Source organism: Lutra lutra, chromosome 7, assembly GCF_902655055.1.
Source record: "Lutra lutra chromosome 7, mLutLut1.2, whole genome shotgun sequence".
Lineage (NCBI taxonomy): Eukaryota > Metazoa > Chordata > Mammalia > Carnivora > Mustelidae > Lutra > Lutra lutra.
Genome location: NC_062284.1, coordinates 45,995,809 through 46,013,817, shown reverse-complemented (window position 1 = coordinate 46,013,817; position 18,009 = coordinate 45,995,809). Strand labels below are relative to the sequence as shown.

General features: G+C 39.7%; 2 non-coding genes and 1 pseudogene across 2 annotated transcripts; 1 reads left to right on the top strand and 2 right to left on the bottom strand.

The window, feature by feature from the left end:
• Positions 1-18,009, top strand: part of LOC125104387 (prefoldin subunit 5-like) — a 30,658-nt pseudogene that overhangs the window by 6,184 nt on the left and 6,465 nt on the right.
• Positions 3,836-3,951, bottom strand: LOC125105737 (U5 spliceosomal RNA). The gene has a single exon (XR_007129004.1). It is a non-coding gene; the product is annotated as a U5 spliceosomal RNA (small nuclear RNA).
• Positions 12,273-12,390, bottom strand: LOC125105738 (U5 spliceosomal RNA). Its single transcript, XR_007129005.1, has one exon. It is a non-coding gene; the product is annotated as a U5 spliceosomal RNA (small nuclear RNA).

Sequence of the window (18,009 nt, the reverse complement as noted above, 5' to 3'; positions counted from 1 at the left end):
TTGATCTCAGGCTTTCAGCCTCTAGAACGGTGAGAAGTAAATTTTTGTTATTTGAACAACCCAGTTTATGTTATCTTGTCTAAAACATATTTATTCTAGAAATGCAAGACTGGCTCAACATTTGCTCACGCAATGCCATCCATCACATTAATAATCTAAAGGAAAAAAAATCAATAAATAAAATCTTAAAAAAAAAAAAAAGTGGCACCTGGGTGGCTCAATGTGTTAAGCAGTTAAGCATCTGCCTTGGGCTCTGGTCAGATCTCAGAGTCCCAGATCAAGCCCTGAGTCAGACTCCCTGCTTAGCGGGGAGGCTGCTTCTCCCTCTGCTCCTCCCCCTGCTCGTGCTCGCTCTCAAATAAAAAAAATAAAATCTTTAAAAAAATGTTTTTTTAAATAAAAGAAAAACCATATGATCATATCGTAATAGATTCAGTAGAAGTTCTTAGTAAATATAAGTAATATGTAAGTAAACATCCTTCACTCCATAGAAGGTATATAATACCTAAAGGGCATATCAAACTCAATGGAGAAGCATTTGAAAGCATTCTTTTATAATAGGGCTTCAGAAAAAAGGGTCCACTGAACTCATTTCTACTTATTATATAATAAACATTGTACAGGCTGAATGCTCAATAAGAAAAAAAATAAATCTAAATAATAGAAAGAAATGAAAAGGTCCCAGATAATATGATTTTGTAAATAGAAAATTCAAAAGAATCTACACATAATTTATTGGAGTTAATGAAAGAGTAGGTAAGTTTGCCAGATATAAGGTTCTACACAAGAATCAACTACTTTTTTTTTTAATAGGCTCTACTCTGCAACATGCAGCTTGAATTCAGAACCGAACCCTGAGATAAAGAGTATCTACCAACTGAACCAGCCAGGTGCCCCGAGAGTCAACTACATTTAGCTACAAGAACACTATAGAGTTAGGAAATGCAACTTTCAAAATTAGCAAAGGGTATAAGATCTTTAGTAGACATTTTTAACATTTTACTGAAAAATAACAAAGAAGACTTAAACATATGGAGAGACAAATCCTGTCCATTAACAAGATTCAATTCTCCTTAATTAATTTATGGGTTTAATATAGATCCAATAGGGATTTTCAGGAAAATTGACAAGGCAATTTTAAACATTTTTGAAAGAACAAAGGATAGCCAAATTACCCCTGAAAAGAAAACAAGAGGAACTAAGCCTATAGGACTTTGAGTTTTATGTTATTATAAATCCATAGCAAGTAGGATGTATGGTATTGAAAGGAACAGAATAGAGAGCCCACAATGTTTATGGCATTGACTGTGGTGACGGTTTCATGGATGTGTATACTTACCTCTAAACTTATCAAGGTGTGAACGTTAAATAGTACAGCTTTTCGTATTCAGTCATACTTCAGTAGACTGGTTTAAGAAAAAAAATAGAGAAAGCTCAGAAACATTGCCATGTACATAAGGAAAGCTGATGTATATCAAAGTTGTCACTGAAGAGCAGTGGGAAAGGAGACACCAATTGATAAATAAACAGTGCCAGGACAACTGTCAGTCGGGGGGGCAGAGAGTGGATAAAAATTGATCCACACTTCACACTATGCACAAGAATTCAGTTCCAGAAGAATCAAGCACTTAAATATGAAAGACATAACTTTTTTTTTTAAAGATTTTTTTATTTTTATTTATTTGACAGAGAGAGATCACAAGCAGGCAGAGAGGCAGGCAGAGAGAGAGGAGGAAGCAGGCTCCCTGCTGAGCAGAGAGCCCGATGCGGGGCTCGATCCCAGGACCCTGAGATCATGACCTGAGCCGAAGGCAGCGGCTTAATCCACTGAGCCACCCAGGCGCCCCTGAAAGACATAACTTTAAAAGACAGAATTTCCTTAATAACTTGAGGTAGTGATTTATAAAAACACACCAAAAAAGCACAAATCAGAAAGAAAAAAAATTGACATTAAAATTTAGACCAGTTCACCAAGACACACTATAAGAAGAATGGAAAGGGAAGCTAAAAACAGAAAGAAGTTAACTGCATCATATAACCAACAATGAATTACTATTTACAACCTCTACAGGGGCGCCTGGGTGGCTCAGTAGGTTAAGTGTCAGACTCTTCGTTTCAGCTCAGGTTCTGATTTCAAGGTTGTGGGATCAAGAGTCAGGCTCTGCACTCAGTGTGGAGTCTGCTTGAGGATTCTCTCTCCCTCTCCCTCTACTCCTTACCCTCGAGTGTGCTCTCTCTCTCTCTAAAACAGATAAATCTTAAACTTTTTAAAAAAATATTTTATTCATTTATTTGACAGACAGATCACAAGTAGGCAGAGAGACAGGCAGAGAGAGAGGAAGAAGCAGGCTCCTCGCTGAGCAGAGAGCCCGATGCGGGCTCATGACCTGAGTGGAAGGCAGAGGCATAACCCACTGAGCCACCCAAGCACTCCTAAAATAAATAAATCTTTTTTAAAAAGTCTCTAGAGTCTAGAGGTTGTGTTAACTAAGACAAAGATTCACAATACAAGGGGGCGGAAATGTGCAATGTTTATCCTCACTTCAATGAAGATAGACCATGATGGCCAAAAAAATCTTCGAAAATATTCAACCTCAGTAGTAATTAGAGAAATGCACATTAAAACTGTCAGGTACTATTTCATGTCTACCAGATGGGCAAAAATTAAAGTCAGCAAACCAATGACTAGTGAGGACAAGAAGCTATGGGAATACACAAATGCCACTGATGGAAGTGTAAATGGGTACATTAACTCCTGGGACAAATTATTACATTTACCTGCCCTGACCCAGCGGTTCCATTCCACACTTTAGGAAAAGAAAGTCTTGTATACACTCATTGTGAGTAAAATCATTCTAATAACCAAAATCTAGGGAAAGAAACCAAACCTCCAAGAAGAGAGAAAGGATCTATTAAACTGGGCTGTTGGAGCAATATAATTAATACAAGTCCTGTGCTGCCCAATACTGTCATTAATTTCACGTGCTGGTTGAGCGCTTGTAGAGCAGTTGGCCCCAACTGAAATACACAACGTGCAAATACACACTGGATTTAGAAGATTTAGCACCAAAAAAGATGATACAAGCACTTTTAATCTTCTATACTGCTTTCACGATGAAAGATCTTGGACTAGATTTTAAAAAATCAACCTCATACACTTTCCTTATTTAACCAGCTTTAAAAAAACAAAAACAACAAAAAAAAAACAACAAAAAACAAAACTTCAAACCCTCTGCTTCTACTTGACAAGAGAGCAAGTAACTGACTTGTAAAACGTTAAACCCGAATGAAATCTTGTCACTTACAAACACGTGGATGGAACTAGATAGAAGGTATTATGCTAAGCAAACTAAATAATAATAATAATAAAAACAAAAATACCATATGACTTCACTCATATGTGAAAGTGAACAAACACAACACACACATAGGGGAAAAGAAACAAAATTAAGACAGACACACTTGTAAGCTTTTAAACCACCAAGAGAACCATAATAGAAAGTAAGAACCAGCACCTGCAACCAAACGACTTAATTCTCAAAACCCAAGCGAAAAGCAAACACATGTAAAGAATAAAAAGCATTCGCACTCAAAACCCAAGCGAAAAGCAAACACATGTAAAGAATAAAAAGCATTCGCACTGAGGTACATTCTTACACAGATAGCCACGTTACTTTTCTACAAACTGGTGACTTAAAAAAACAACCCCAAAACTCCTGCACAAAATAACAGAACGAAAAAATGCCACCACCGCTGAGACGCCTTACCACATGCTTACACGAAAAATCTTTGTAAAAGCAACAATTTGCAAGTCTGTCTTTCAACCTCACAAATTAGCCTCGCCAAAGCAAGGCCTCAAAAAATTGGGTTAAGACTCAGAATTGTTCCTCTCCACGGAAATCTTTAGTAAAAGGCGAAAGATTTATGCGATCTGAAGAGAAACCAGAGTATAAATTTAAGCCCTATAACTCACACCTCGGGTAAAAAAAACTCCTAGTACAATGATGGTGGCTGGTTAATGGCAAGATTCACTGCCTGAATAAAAATTTTTAGGTTACTCTGCAATTAGCTGTCTAACTATAAAGCATACAGGTGGAAGAATTTTTAAGTTTTATTGTTTTAAATTTGTACCGTGTGCAGTGCACTGTGGGTATGCAAATAATCGAGTCACCGCTCTTTGGGTTCGGAAAATAGATTAGTATTCACACTGTACCTCCGCGTCTCCATTAGGGGGCGAAGAAGAGGATTGACTGGACTTAAACGCCTATTGATAAGGGACTCGGTCTTTATGTTTGATGTATTTGTACAGCTGGGTTTCTTTTCTGTCGAGTAAAGACTTTGTCATTAAATCGAATAAGAGAATATTAGCAAATAAGAGACTGATAAAAAATTCTGGGCAGTGGTTCCTCCCTTCAGTGGGGAGGGAGAGGTCAGGTTGAGAAGAGCACGCGAGAGTTGTATTTCTTTCCTAAGCTGCGTGGTAGGCAGACGGGTGTTCGTTTGTCCTGGTTTAACCGTGCACCTGCAGGGTATACACTCTTCACCATTCTGCATTTTCGTCTGCCGTTTGAGAAAAATTCCTGTCAGTATCCTGTTTAAAATTGGAGCCTGCGTGCTTGGCCTCAGGTTTCCTGCCCCACCTGCTGCTGCTGCTGCTGCTGCTGCTTTGGGAGATGAAATCTCATATTCCAGTTTCAGAACCCGGGTCTCTTTATCCTATGCTTTTACTTTTTTTTTTTTATGTTTATTTATTTATTTATTAAGATTTTATTTATTTATCTGACAGACAAAGATCACAAGAGGCAGAGAGGCAGGCAGAGAGAGAGGAGGAAGCAGGCTCCCCGCTGACAGAGAGCCCAACGCTGGGCTCTATTCCAGGACCCTGGGCTCATGACCTGAGCCAAACGCAGAGGCTTTAACCCACTGAGCCACCCAGGCGCCCCTAAATTTCTTCATTTTTTTAAAGTAATCTCTAGGGGCGCCTGGGTGGCTCAGTGGGTTAAAGCGTCTGCCTTCTGCTCAGGTCATGCTGGATCCTGGCATCGAGCCCCGCATCTGGGCTCTCTGCTCTGCAGGGAGCCTGCTCCCTGCCCCCCACCCCACCCCAGCCTGCGTCTCTGCCTACTTGTGATCTCCGTCTGTCAAATAAATAAACTCTTAAAAAAAAAAAAAAAAGGGGTGCCTGGATGGCTCAATAGGTTAAAGCCTCTGCCTTGGGCTCAGGTCATGATCTCAGGGTCTTGGGATCGAGCCCTGTATCGGGCTCTCCGCTCAGCGGGGAGCCTGTTTCCCCCTCTTTCTCTGCCTGCCTCTCTGCCTACTTGTGATCTCTCTCTATCAAATAAATAAATAAAATCTTTAAAAAAACAAAAAAGTAATATCTACCCAGTGTGGGGCTTGAACTCATGATCCCAGGATCAAGAGCCAGTTGCTTTTTGGACTGAACCAGCCAGGCACCCCACCCTTATTAGGCTTTAAAAATGTGCTGTTCCCTATGTATTGTTCTTTGATGTGCTTGTTGATTCTGGTTAGCAGAAGAAACAAACCTGAGAGAAATAAAACAAGATGAAATCAGAGAGGGAGACAAACCGTAAGAGGCTCTTAATCATAGGAAACAAACTGAGGCTTGCTGGAGGGGAGAGTGGGGGGATGGGATATCTGGATGATGAGCGTTGAGAAGGGCACTGGATGGAATGAACACTGGGTGTTCCGGACAGCTGATGAAGCACAGAACTCTACCTCTGAAATTAATAAGACACGATATGTTAATTAGTTGAATTTAAATTTAAAAAAAGACATACCCTCCACCCCCCCACCAAGGAAAAAAAAATGTGCTGTTCTTTCTTCTGCAGTGCTGTTACTAGATCTGAACTGCTTGCAAGGGTTCCCTAACTATTGTGGCAACTGAGCAACCTTGAGGAAGGAAATTACAGCTCTTTTTGTTTTCTTCTAGATGAATATATATATATTCATATATATATTCATATTCATATATATATATATATAGACATTTTCCTTCCCAACTTTGACACCTTCTTTAAATTGGCACTTTTTTCTCACTTTGCTGGTTCCTTTGCTCGTCACTAGTCAATCAGATGTGACATATATTTTAAATTTCACATCTTAATTTTTTTTTTTAAGATTTTATTTATTTATTTATTTGACAGACAGAAATCACAAGTAGGCAGAGAGGCAGGCAGAGAGAGGGGGGGAAGCAGGCTCCCCACCGAGCAGAGAGCCCGATGCGGGGCTCGATCCCAGGACCCCGAGATCATGACCCGAGCCGAAGGCAGAGGCTTTAACCCCTGAGCCACCCAGGCGCCCCTTCACATCTTAATTTTTTAAAAAGTCTATTATAAGAGTACCTGGGTGGCTCAATCGGTTAAACGTCTGCTCAAGTCATGATCCCTGGGTGTTGCTAGGTTAGGAGCCTGCTTCTCCCTCCCCCTCTGCCTGTCCCTCCCCTTGCTTGCGCCCTCCCTCCCTCTATCTGTCAAATAAATAAAATCTTTAATAAATAATTTAAAATAAAAAATAAAATAAAAAAGTTATTACAATTTAAAAACAGCTTTATGGGATATGATTTACTTGCCATACAATTCATCCATTTAAAGTGTATAATTCAATGGTTTTTACTATATTCAGAGTTGTGCAATCATCACCACAATCTAATTTTAGAACATTTTTGTCCCCTCAAAGAGAAACTCTACCCATTAGCAGCACACACACACACATAAACACTCCCTGCTCCCCAGCCTCTGGAAACCACTATTCTACTTTCCGTCTCTAAAGTACCTATTCTGGATATTTCATATAAATGGAAGCAGACAACATGTAGCCCCTGTAACTGGCTGCTTTCACTTAGAGTCATGTCTGCTGGGTTCATCCGTGCATACATTTGCTTTAATACTTTTTGCATGTTTTTTATATTTCTCAATGTAATGGGAAGTTAGAGATCCATGAACATGCAAAGTTCCCCCCTATGGTAATAGCTAGGCTCACAGGCATTGTCCAGGGGCTAAGACACTGATGGAACAGGAAAGGAGCAAATCTGAATGCTTTGAAGAGTGTTTCCCTGCTCCTAAGCTTTAGAGGACCTTCACCTTCTGGACATTTCTCTGCTTCATTATGGAAAGGTCTTGAGCAGCTTTAACTGGTTAGAGAACCAAAAGGAAGGTTAACTTTTGTTTTTAACATTCCATGCTCCATAGAGTCGTGGAGTTCCCAGGGCTTCTGAATCTAAAGCGTGAGCCCATGTCTCATTGCAAAGGTGGAGTTTCAATTTCATTGTTTGTGATGGGGCTGGCACATCCATTCCTGACAACAATTCATACTGATATTTAATAGAAGATATACCCTAAAAACAACAACAAAAAGATCATAGAAACCTTTAATTGGAATTTTTTTTTAAGATTTTATTTATTTATTTGACAGACAGATCACAAGTGGGCGGAGAGGCCGGCAGAGAGAAAGAGAGGGAGAAGCAGACTCCCTGCGGAGCAGAGAGCCCAATGCGGGGCTCCATCCCAGGACCCTGGGATCATGACCTGAGCCGAAGACAGAGGCTTTAACCAACTGAGCCACCCAGGCGCCACTTTAATTGGAATTTTTGATTGAAATTTTGATTCTTGCTTTCTTTCTGACTCCAAAGGGAAAATTTACAACACGTTGTTTACCTGTGCTGTTTTGGTTGGTGTTCTTCATTAGCTTGGGCAGATTCCCTTCTATTTCTAGTATGTTCAGATTAATATATATGTACATATGTATAATGAATGAGTATCCAAGTTTATTGCTTTCTCTGCATTCATGGGATTATTATAATTTTTCATGGGATTATTTTGCTCCAATCTCTTTTAGTGGATATCTGCATCAAGAGATTGTTAAATCCTCCTTGCGTGCTCTTATAGATTGTTCTCTGGCTCCTATTTGTTGTGGTTAGAGCCTAGGGGCCACACTTGCAAGTGGGAGGTCCGAGCATAGGAGCAACACCTAATCCTTACAGATTCTGCAGTGGAGAGAGACTCCTATGGAGGTGGATTAAACCTCTAGGTTTCAGCTCTCATCCCCAGAGTTACCTTCTTTCTAGGACTCCTTGCTCATTTTTGCTGCAGCCTCTCTCCTGGCCACGAAGGGGCGCTGCTTCTCTTTGGTGCTCAGTTCCTGCCGCAGGCCACTTGTTAAGATCAAGGAGTCCAATATTTTGCTCTTACAGCTCCTAAGGAATTTTGAAAATATATATTCCTTGTGCACACCTTAAAGATCATATGTATAGGGGCACCTGGGTGGCTCAGTGGGTTAAGCCTCTGCCTTCAGCTCAGGTCATGTTCTCAGGGTCCTGGGATCAAGTCCCACCTTGGGCTCTCTGCTAAGCAGGAAGCTTGCTTCTCACTGCCTGCCTTTCTGCCTACTTGTGATCTCTCTGTCAAATAAATAAATAAAATCTTAAAAAAAAATCATATGTATAGTTTCTATAAGATAACTTACAATATCATACAATTAAATAGATGCAAAGGATGGATATTTTGTACATTGTAAATATTGATACGCTAAGCTGTTGTATTACTTTAAAATGTAATCATTGGAAAATAAATGCCCAAGAGATTTGATAACTACCATTATAATTTTTTTTTAAAGATTTATTTTTTCATTTGAGAGAGAGAGCACGCTTGAGCAGAAGGGACAGAGAGAGAGAGAGAATCTCAAGGAGGCTCCACGCTGAGTGCACAGCCCAGCATGACTCGATCCACAGCCCCAAAATCTTGACTGGAGCCCAAAGCAAGAGTCTGTTGCCCAACCAACTGTGGCACCCAGGGCCAGGGATCCCCTATTTTAAAAAATCAAAATTTTTTTAATTTAAAAATTTTTTTAAATTGTTTGTTTACCTAATTACTTTCTCTTCTCAAACTTGTTTTTCTTTTTTCTTTTTAAAAAAAGATTTTATTTATTTGACAGAGAGAGACAGTGAGAGAGGGAACACAAGCAGGGGGAGCGGGAGAGGGAGAAGCAGGCTTCCTGCTGAACAGGGACCCTGACATCATCATGACCTGAGTCCAAGGCAGATCCCTAATAAGTGAGCCACACAGGAGCCCCTCAAACTTGTTTTTCTACTTCCATTTCACCAAGAATTTAATGCAAATATTTTTATACCTGTAAGTGTTTTATTTATTACTCAATCATATTTCACTATGACAAAATAAGTACATTACTTGAATTTTAAAACATTTTCCACATTGTTTGGACTTAAAATTCTATGCATTAATGTTTTTCTTCTGGATTAATTTATTATTGTAATTATTAGTACTACACACTTGATCATAAACATAACATACTACATAAACACACTCCATAATTTTGATAATTATTAAACATAAAGTTATCATTTTATTGAAAATACACTTCTTTTTTTTTTTTTTTTAAAGATTTTATTTATTTATTTGTCAAAGAGAGCGAGGGAGAGAGAGCGAGCACAGGCAGACAGAATGGCAGGCAGAGGCAGAGGGAGAAGCAGGTTTCCTGACGAGCAAGGAGCCTGATTCGGGACTTGATCCCAGGACACTGGGATCATGACCTGAGCCGAAGGCAGCTGCTTAACCAACTGAGCCACCCAGGCGTCCCGAAAATACACTTCTTAATTAAATGGATGCATGTTGCTTATTGCCAGAAAATACAGGGTTTCTTTCCAGTCTTTTTTTTTTTTAAGATTTTATTTATTCATTTGACAGAGAGGGAGAGATCACAAGTAGGCACAGCAGCAGGCAGAGAGAGAGGAAGGGAAGCAGGCTCCCTGCTGAGCAGAGAGCCCCATGTGGGGCTCAATCCCAGGACCCTGAGATCATGACCTGAGCCAAAGGCAGAGGCTTAACCCACTGAGCCACCCAGGTGCCCCATTTTTTTTTTTTTTCATTTTTATTAAAAGCTGTAACCTGAGAAATCTTGTTCCCATAAGTCAGTGGATGGAAGGAGTTTCAACAGTGTCACTCACTACCATATAATGAACTATTAATGACAAATTAAATCCTCAAATTTTATTGGAAGAAAAGATATGGAAATTTTTTAATTTACAAAAGAATTTGCTGTCCAGATTCATCTCCTTCCTCCAGATTGATATAAATATTTCAAGCTGACATTTACTGGGAGCCCCAGAAGTTTTTATATCCTCCAGCATTGTTCCTTGGTAAAGTTTAGGGTGGATGACAGGAAAATGTTTACTTTGTGAAATGGGAGAAGGGCAATAAAGTAAAAATGAGGCAGGAAAGGGGTCTTCTGTAGATCTCTTAAAGTCAGTCACTCTGGCCACCTCTCTTTTAAGCCCAGCCCAGCCCAGCTGCCCCGTGGAAGTGAGGTGGTTTAGTGACTCCTGACTTGGGGCGTGGATGTTGGGAGCTTCTTCTTCTTCTTCTTTTTTTTGGTTAAGATTTTATTTATTTATTTGACAGAGAGAGATCACAAGTAGGCAGAGGCAGGCAGAGAGAGAGAGGGGGAAGCAGGCTCCTTCCTGAGCAGAGAGCCTGATGCGGTGCTCAGTCCCAGGACCCTGGGATCATGACCTGAGCTGAAGGCAGAGGCTTAACTGATGGACCCACCGAGGCGCCCCTGTGATGGTTCATTTTATTTTATTTTTAAAAGATTTTATTTATTTATTTGACAGAGAGAGACACAGCTAGAGAGGGAACACAAGCAGGGCGAGTGGGAGAGGTTGAGAAGCAGGCTACCCATTGAGCAGGGAGCCTGATGCAGGGCTCTGTCCCAGGACCCTGGGTTCATGACCTGAGCCAAAGTCAGACGCTTAAGGACTGAACCACCCAGGCGCCCCTGTGATGGTTCATTTTGTATGTCAGCTAAGGGAAGCTCAGATAGTTGATAGGTCATAAACATCGTTTCGGGGTGTGTCTGGAAGAGATTAGCATTTGAATTAGTAGAGTGAGGAAAGATCACCCTCATCACTGCAGTGGGCATCATCCAATGAACAGAAGGCCCAAACAGAAAACAAAAAGGCAGAAGAGCAAATTTACTCTCTGTGCTTGAACTGTGAGGCACATTTTTTTTTTTTTAAGATTTTTATTTATTTGACAGAGAGATAGAGAAAGAGAGAGCACAAGGAGGGAAGCAGACCGCAAAGGGAGAAGCAGGCTCACGGAGCAGGAAGCCCGATTCCATCCCAGGACCCTGGGACCATGACCGGAGGTGAAGGCAGCCGCTTAACAACTGAGCCACGGAGGTGTCCCTGGGAGACACATTTTCTATTGTTCTTGGTCTTTGGCACTCCAGGTTCTTGGGCCTTGGACCCAGACTTACAGCACTGGCTCCCCTGGTTCTCAGTTTTTCATTTCAACTGGAACTGCCCACCAGCTTTCCTGGGCCTCCAACTTGAAGATGGCAGATCATAAGATCTCTTCTCAGCCTCCTTGTGTGAGTCAGTTCCTTAACATAGAAAGTGAGCTTTAGGGGTGCCTGGGTGGCTCAGTGGGTTAAAGCCTCTACCTTCGGCTCAGGTCATGATTCCAGGATCCTGGGATCAAGCCCGGCATCAGGCTCTCTCTGCTCAGCAGGGAGCCTGCTTCCTCCCCCGTCTCTGCCTGCTTCTCTGCCTACTTGTGATCTCTGTCTGTCAAATAAATAAATAAAATTTAAAAAAAGAAAGAAAGAAAGAAAGAAAGTGAGCTTTAATGTCTGACTCCATGGGTTAGAGAAGATAGGGTACTGAAAAGTCCTGGACCCAACCCACAACAGATATGGTATGCACACTGCATATTCAGAACCCCTTCGGTGCAGAAAAAGTTATTCACTTCTCGCAGAATAAAGTACCACAAAAGGCCAGGAAAAAATCATACTGGGGCACCTGGGTGGCTCAGTGGGTTAAGCCTCTGCCTTCAACTCGGGTTATGATCCCAGGATTCTGGGATCCAACCCCTGCATTGGTCTCTCTGCTCAGCGGGGAGCCGGCTTCCCCCCTTTCTCTGCCTGCCTCTCTGCCTACTTGTGATCTCTCTGTTAAATAAATAAATAAAATCTTAAAAAACAAAAAGTCATACTACGTCAAGAGAATAAGGTAAAAAAAAGCTTATTTCAGTAAAACTATACAAAATAAAAACATAAAGCTTAGACTTACTGCATTGACCAAAAACAAAAACCACCTAAATCAACTGTATTCTATATAAGGCAGTCAAACAGGTTTATTTACTGTTTTCATTTAATACTCCACTTCAAAAACTAGTCATTTGTTAAACTTAACTGGAATCACATAATACTTCTATTTTTTAAACTTCATAAATAGCCTTACTAATTAACAAGGCCCCCAAAAATTGGGTTAAAACTCAGAATTGTTCCTCTCCACGGAAATCTTTAGTAAAAGGCGAAAGATTTATACGATTTGAAGAGAAACCAGAGCATTAAAAAACCAAACTCCCTAACTCATTTTTCAGGAAGATGGGACTCCTAATACACCGAGGGTGGCTCTTTATTACAAGAGTTAGTGCCTGCAGAAATTTATCCCAGGAATTCTGAAAATAACATCCTCACACTTAGAAAAGTCAAATAAGGAATTTTTTTTTAACTTGAAAAACAATTATACTGTTTGCAATGTATTATGGGTATGCAAATGATGCTGACTAATGACCCTACAGACTCCGGAAATAGTGTTCAAAACGTTGCTCTGGGGCAATCTTTAAGGGCCAATGCAGAGACTCAGCTGCCTGATAACTAAATTTTGTCCTGGTCAACTAGACAAATTCTGATTTTCTCTGTTCCTAAATTGGGACTTTAAGTATGAGTTATTTTTTAAAAAGATTTTATTTTTTTATTTATATTCAATTAGCCAAGGTATAGTATTTTATTTACTTATTCCAGGGGGTGGAGGAGCAGAAGAAGAAGGACAAGCAGACACCCCTGCTGAGACTGGTACCCTGGCAGGGCTCAATCCCATGAACCTGAGATCATGATCTGAGCCAAAACCAAGAGTCTGACACTTAACCATCTGAGCCACCCAGGTGCCTCTAAAGATTTTATTCTCAAGTAATCTCTATACCAAGGTGGGGCCTGAATTTCCAACCCTGAGATTGAGAGTTGTTTGCTCCACCAACCGAGCCACCAACTCGACTAGTATAGATTTTTTAAATTGCAATTTATAATTGCTTATTATTGGTATATAGTAACGCAATTGACTTTTATTTATCACTCTTGCATTCAACAATGTTAAACTCTGGTTCTAATGATTGTAGATTCTATTGGATGTTGTATGTATACAAGCATATCATCTGAAAGTGACAACGTTGTTTTCTCCTTATAAATCCATACTTTTTATTATTTCTTTTTCTTGATTGGTTTAACTGGGTGTGAAATCTAATAGACACATTGGACTGAAGCAATGATAGTGGGCATCTTTTTCTTCTTCTCGTCTTAGCTTTCACTGGACCACCATTACATGTGAGGTTTGCTGTAGACAGGTGGGGTTTCATGGGCAGGCTGTCTATGCAGTTACCCTGTGCTCATAAGGCCCCAGCTCTGTGCTCATAAGGCCCCAGGCATAGTGGTAAGATATTTTGTAGAATGTCCCTCTACTAGGACTCATCTGATATTTTTCCTGTGATTAGACTGGAGTAATATGTTTTTGAGAGGAAAACTACATAGATGATATATTGCATTTTGCATCACCTCATTTCAAGAGTACATACATCTACATGATTTATCACTACTGGTATAGGATGATACTAATCACTCCAGAGAGGAGAGGAGCCTGGAGGTTGAACCAATGGCCAGTGATTTAATTAATCATGCCTAAATGATGAAGTCTCCATAAAAACCCAAAAGGATGAGGCTCAGAGCTTCAGGACTGGTGAATGCCTGGAGATGAAGGGAGAGCAGTGTACCCAGAGAGAGTATGGAAAGCATCCTTTCCCACACACTTTGGGCTATGTATCTCTTCCATATGGCTGTTCTTGAGTTATATCTTTTTATAATAAACCAGTTATCTAGTAAGTAAACCATTTTCCTTAATTCTGTGAGTTGCTCTAGCAAGTTAATAAAATCTGAGGAGGGGGATCATGAGAACTTTCAATTTATAGTTGGTTGGTCAGAGAAACTGGTGAGAGCCTGGATTTGCCGTTGCAGCAAAAAATTATGAGAGATGCAAAGAAACAGAAGAAGTATGACCTATATATTGGGAAAAAAAGCAGTCAACAAAAACTGCCTGTGAAAGCAACCAGATGTTGAGTTTAACAAAGACTTGAAAGTAACTATTACAAATATCTTTAAGGAAGTAAAGTAAGGTATGAGGACAATGTCACATCAAATAGAGAATATTAATAAAGGGATAAAATTTATTTTAAAAGAAACAAGTGAAAATGTTGGAGTTGAAAAGTACAGTAATTGAAATGAAAAATACATCGCAGGGATTCACAGATGTTAACTAGCAGACTTGAAGATAGATCAATAGAGATTATATAATCCAAGGAACAGAGAGGAAAATAATGAAGAAAAATTAATGGAGCCTCAGAGAAATGTGGGATACTATTAAACACATCAGGATATGTGTAATGGGAGTATCAGAAGAGAGAAAGGAGAGAAAAAAATATGTTTGAAGAAATGATAGCTGAAAACTTCCCAAATTATAGAAACACAATGATTTTCATATCCAGGAAGCCCAATGAATTCCATACAGAATACATTCAAAGAAATCCACAAACAGACACGTCATAGTAAAAATGCCAAAAGCCAAAGACAAGGAGGGATTTTTTTTTTTTTTTAAATAAGCTCCATGCCCAACATGGGGCTTGAGCTCACAATCCTGAGATTAAGAGTCACATGCTCTACCAACAGAGGAAGCCAGTCACCCCAAGGAGTGAATCCTCTTTTTTTTTTTTTTAAGTTTTATATATTTATTTGGCAGAATGAGACACAGCAAGAGAGGGAACACAAGCGGGGGTGGAGGGGAGAGTGAGAGAGGGAGAACAGGCTTCCTGCTGAGCAAGGAGCCTGATGTGAGGCTCGATTCCAGGACCCCAGGATCATGACCTGAGCCAAAGGCAGAAGCCTAATGACTGAGCCACCCAGACGCCCCCCAAGGAGTGAATCTTGAAGGCAGTGCGAGAGAAATAAGTCATCACTTACAACAGAACCCAAATGAAGTTAACAGCAACAATGGCAGGCAGAAAGTGAGAGATAATATGTTCAAAGTTCTCAAAGAAGAGGCACCTGGGTGGTGCAGCTAGTTAAGCATCCAACTCTTGGTTCTGGCTCAAGGCATGATCTCAGGGTTGTGAGATTGAGTCCTGAGTCCTGGCTCCATGCTCAGCATGGAGTCTGCTTGGGATTTTCTCTTCCATTCCTTCTGCACCTTCCACTCATGCTTTCTCTCTCTCTCTCTCTCTCTCAAATAAATAAATAAATCTTTTCTAGAAAAAGTACTCAAAGAAAAAACTGCCAACCAGAATCCTATACCCAAAAAAACCTCTATTTTAAAAATGAAGGAGGGGAACCTGGGTGGCTCAGTTAATTAAGCATCTGCCTTTGGCTCAGGTCATGATCCCAGGATTCTGGGATTGAAACCGTCATCCAGGCTCCCTGCTCAGTGGTGAGTCTGTTTCTCCCTCTGCCTCTCTGCCTAACTTGTGCTCTCTCTATCTCACTCACTCTCCCTCTCAAATAAATAAATGAAAAAAAAAAAAAAAAAGGAAGTCTAGGGGTCACTCAGCTTTGAAAAAAATAAAAAATAAAAAAAAATGAAGGCAAATTTGCAGGTAAACAAAAACTGAGAAAATTTGTTACTGGCAAACCTGCCTTACAAGAAATAAAAGAAGTTCATCAAGCTGAAAGAAAGTGACCTCAGAGAGTAAATGGGAGTCCACACAAAAAAAACAAAGAGCAACCATAATTATGTAATTACCAGGTAATTATGTAATTAACAGGTGATTATGTAATTACAAAAGATAGAATAAATGCAGTTTTGTTGTCCTTGTTTTTTCTTAACTGATTTTTTAAAGAAGAGTTTATTTATTCATTTTAGAGAGAGAGGAGCTGGACACCATGCTCGATCTCACGACCCTGAGATCATGACCCCAAGTGAAAGATGACTGACTACCTCAGCCGAAATCAAGAGTCAGATGCTTAACTGACTGAACACCCATGCATCCTTCTTAACTAATTTAACAAGCAATTGTAGGGGTGCCTGGGTGGTTCAGTTGGTTAAGTGTCTGACTTCAGCTCAGGTCATGATCTCTGGGTCCTGGGATCAAGCTGGCATCTGGCTCTCCTCTCAGCAGGGAGTCTGCTTGTCCCTCTCCTTCTGCCCTTTCCCCTGCTCATACTCCCTCTCCCTCCCTCTCTCTCAAATAAATAAATAAATCTTTAAAAAATCAATTATGTAAAACAATTTGTTTATAATGTATTGTTAGGTTTATCACATAGAAATGTAATGTTAAAAAAAAAGAAATGTAACATTTTTGTCAATAAGAGCACATAGAGTTTGTGAGGGAGCAAAGCTGTACTGAGCTAAAGTACTGAAATCCAGAAGAATAAAGACAACCAGAAATGATAAATAAGAGAATATTATAAAAATGATAAATACATACTTGCTCTCTTTTCTTCCCTCACTTCTTTAAAGAGACATAAAATTATATAAAGTAATAATGATAACAATGTTTTGTTTAGCTTGTAACATTTATAGGTGTGACCTAACAATAAGAACACAAAAAGGGCATAGGAAAGAGAACTATATAGGAGTAACATTTCTATATATTGCAGGAAATAAGTAAAAATCTGAAGTTGATTCTGATAAGTTTTTTTTTTATTTTTTTTTATTTGACAGAGAGAGATCACAAGCAGATGGAGAGGCAGGCAGAGAGAGAGAGAGGGAAGCAGGATCTCCGCTGAGCAGAGAACCCCGATGTGGGACTCGATCCCAGGACCCTGAGATCATGACCTGAGCCGAAGGCAGCGGCTTAACCCACTGAGCCACCCAGGCGCCCCTGATTCTGATAAGTTAAGGTGTGTATGGTAAGCCCTAGAGAAATCACTAGGGAAATTACTAAAAAAATTGTTAAAAAATCATTTGAGGACTTAAAATGCTAAATTAGAAAATATTCATGTAATGCAAAAAGAAACCAGTAAAAGAATAGATGAACATCAAATATATGAAGCACATAGATAACAAAAAGTTGAGTATATCTTCAAGTATATCAATGATAATATTAAATGTGAATGGATTAAACAATTCAACTGAAAGGCAGAGATTGTCAGACTTGATTTAAAACAAACAAACAAGATCCATCTATATTCTGCCTACGGAAGACACACTAGATTCAAAGATACAAAGAGACTGAAAATAAAAGCTGGAGGGCACCTGGGTGGCTCAGTTGATTAAGCATCTATCTTTGGATTGGGTCATGGTCCCAGAGTCCTGGGATGGAGTCACACATCGGGCTCACTAGCAGTGAGGAGAAGCGGGGAGCCTGCTTCTCCCTCTCCCTCTGCCTGCCACTCACCCTACTTGTGCACTCACTCTCTCTCAACTAAATAGATAAAATCTTAAAAAAAAAAAAAAGAAAAGCTGGAAAAATATATCATGCATATAGCAAACAAAAGAAAGCTGGAATGATTATCTTAATTTCAGACAAAATAGACTTTAAAACAAAAAAAAATGTTACTAGAGATAGGGACATTGTATAATTCAAAAAAGGCCAATCCATCAGGAAGATATAATAATTATAAACAAATAAGTACCTAATGAGAAAGCACCAAAATACATGAAGGAAAAACTAACAAAAATGGACAATTCAAAATAATAGAGACTTCAGTATTCCACTTTCAAAATTAGATAGAACAACCAGACAATCAATAAGGAAATATAAGATTTGAAAACATTGTAGAGGCACCCTGATGGCTCAGTTGTTAAGCGTCTGCTTTTTTTTTTTTTTAAAGATTTTATTTATTTATTTGACAGAGAGAAATCACAAGTAAGCAGAGAGGCAGGCAGAAAGAGAGGAGGAAGCAGGCTGCCTGCTGAGCAGAAAGCCC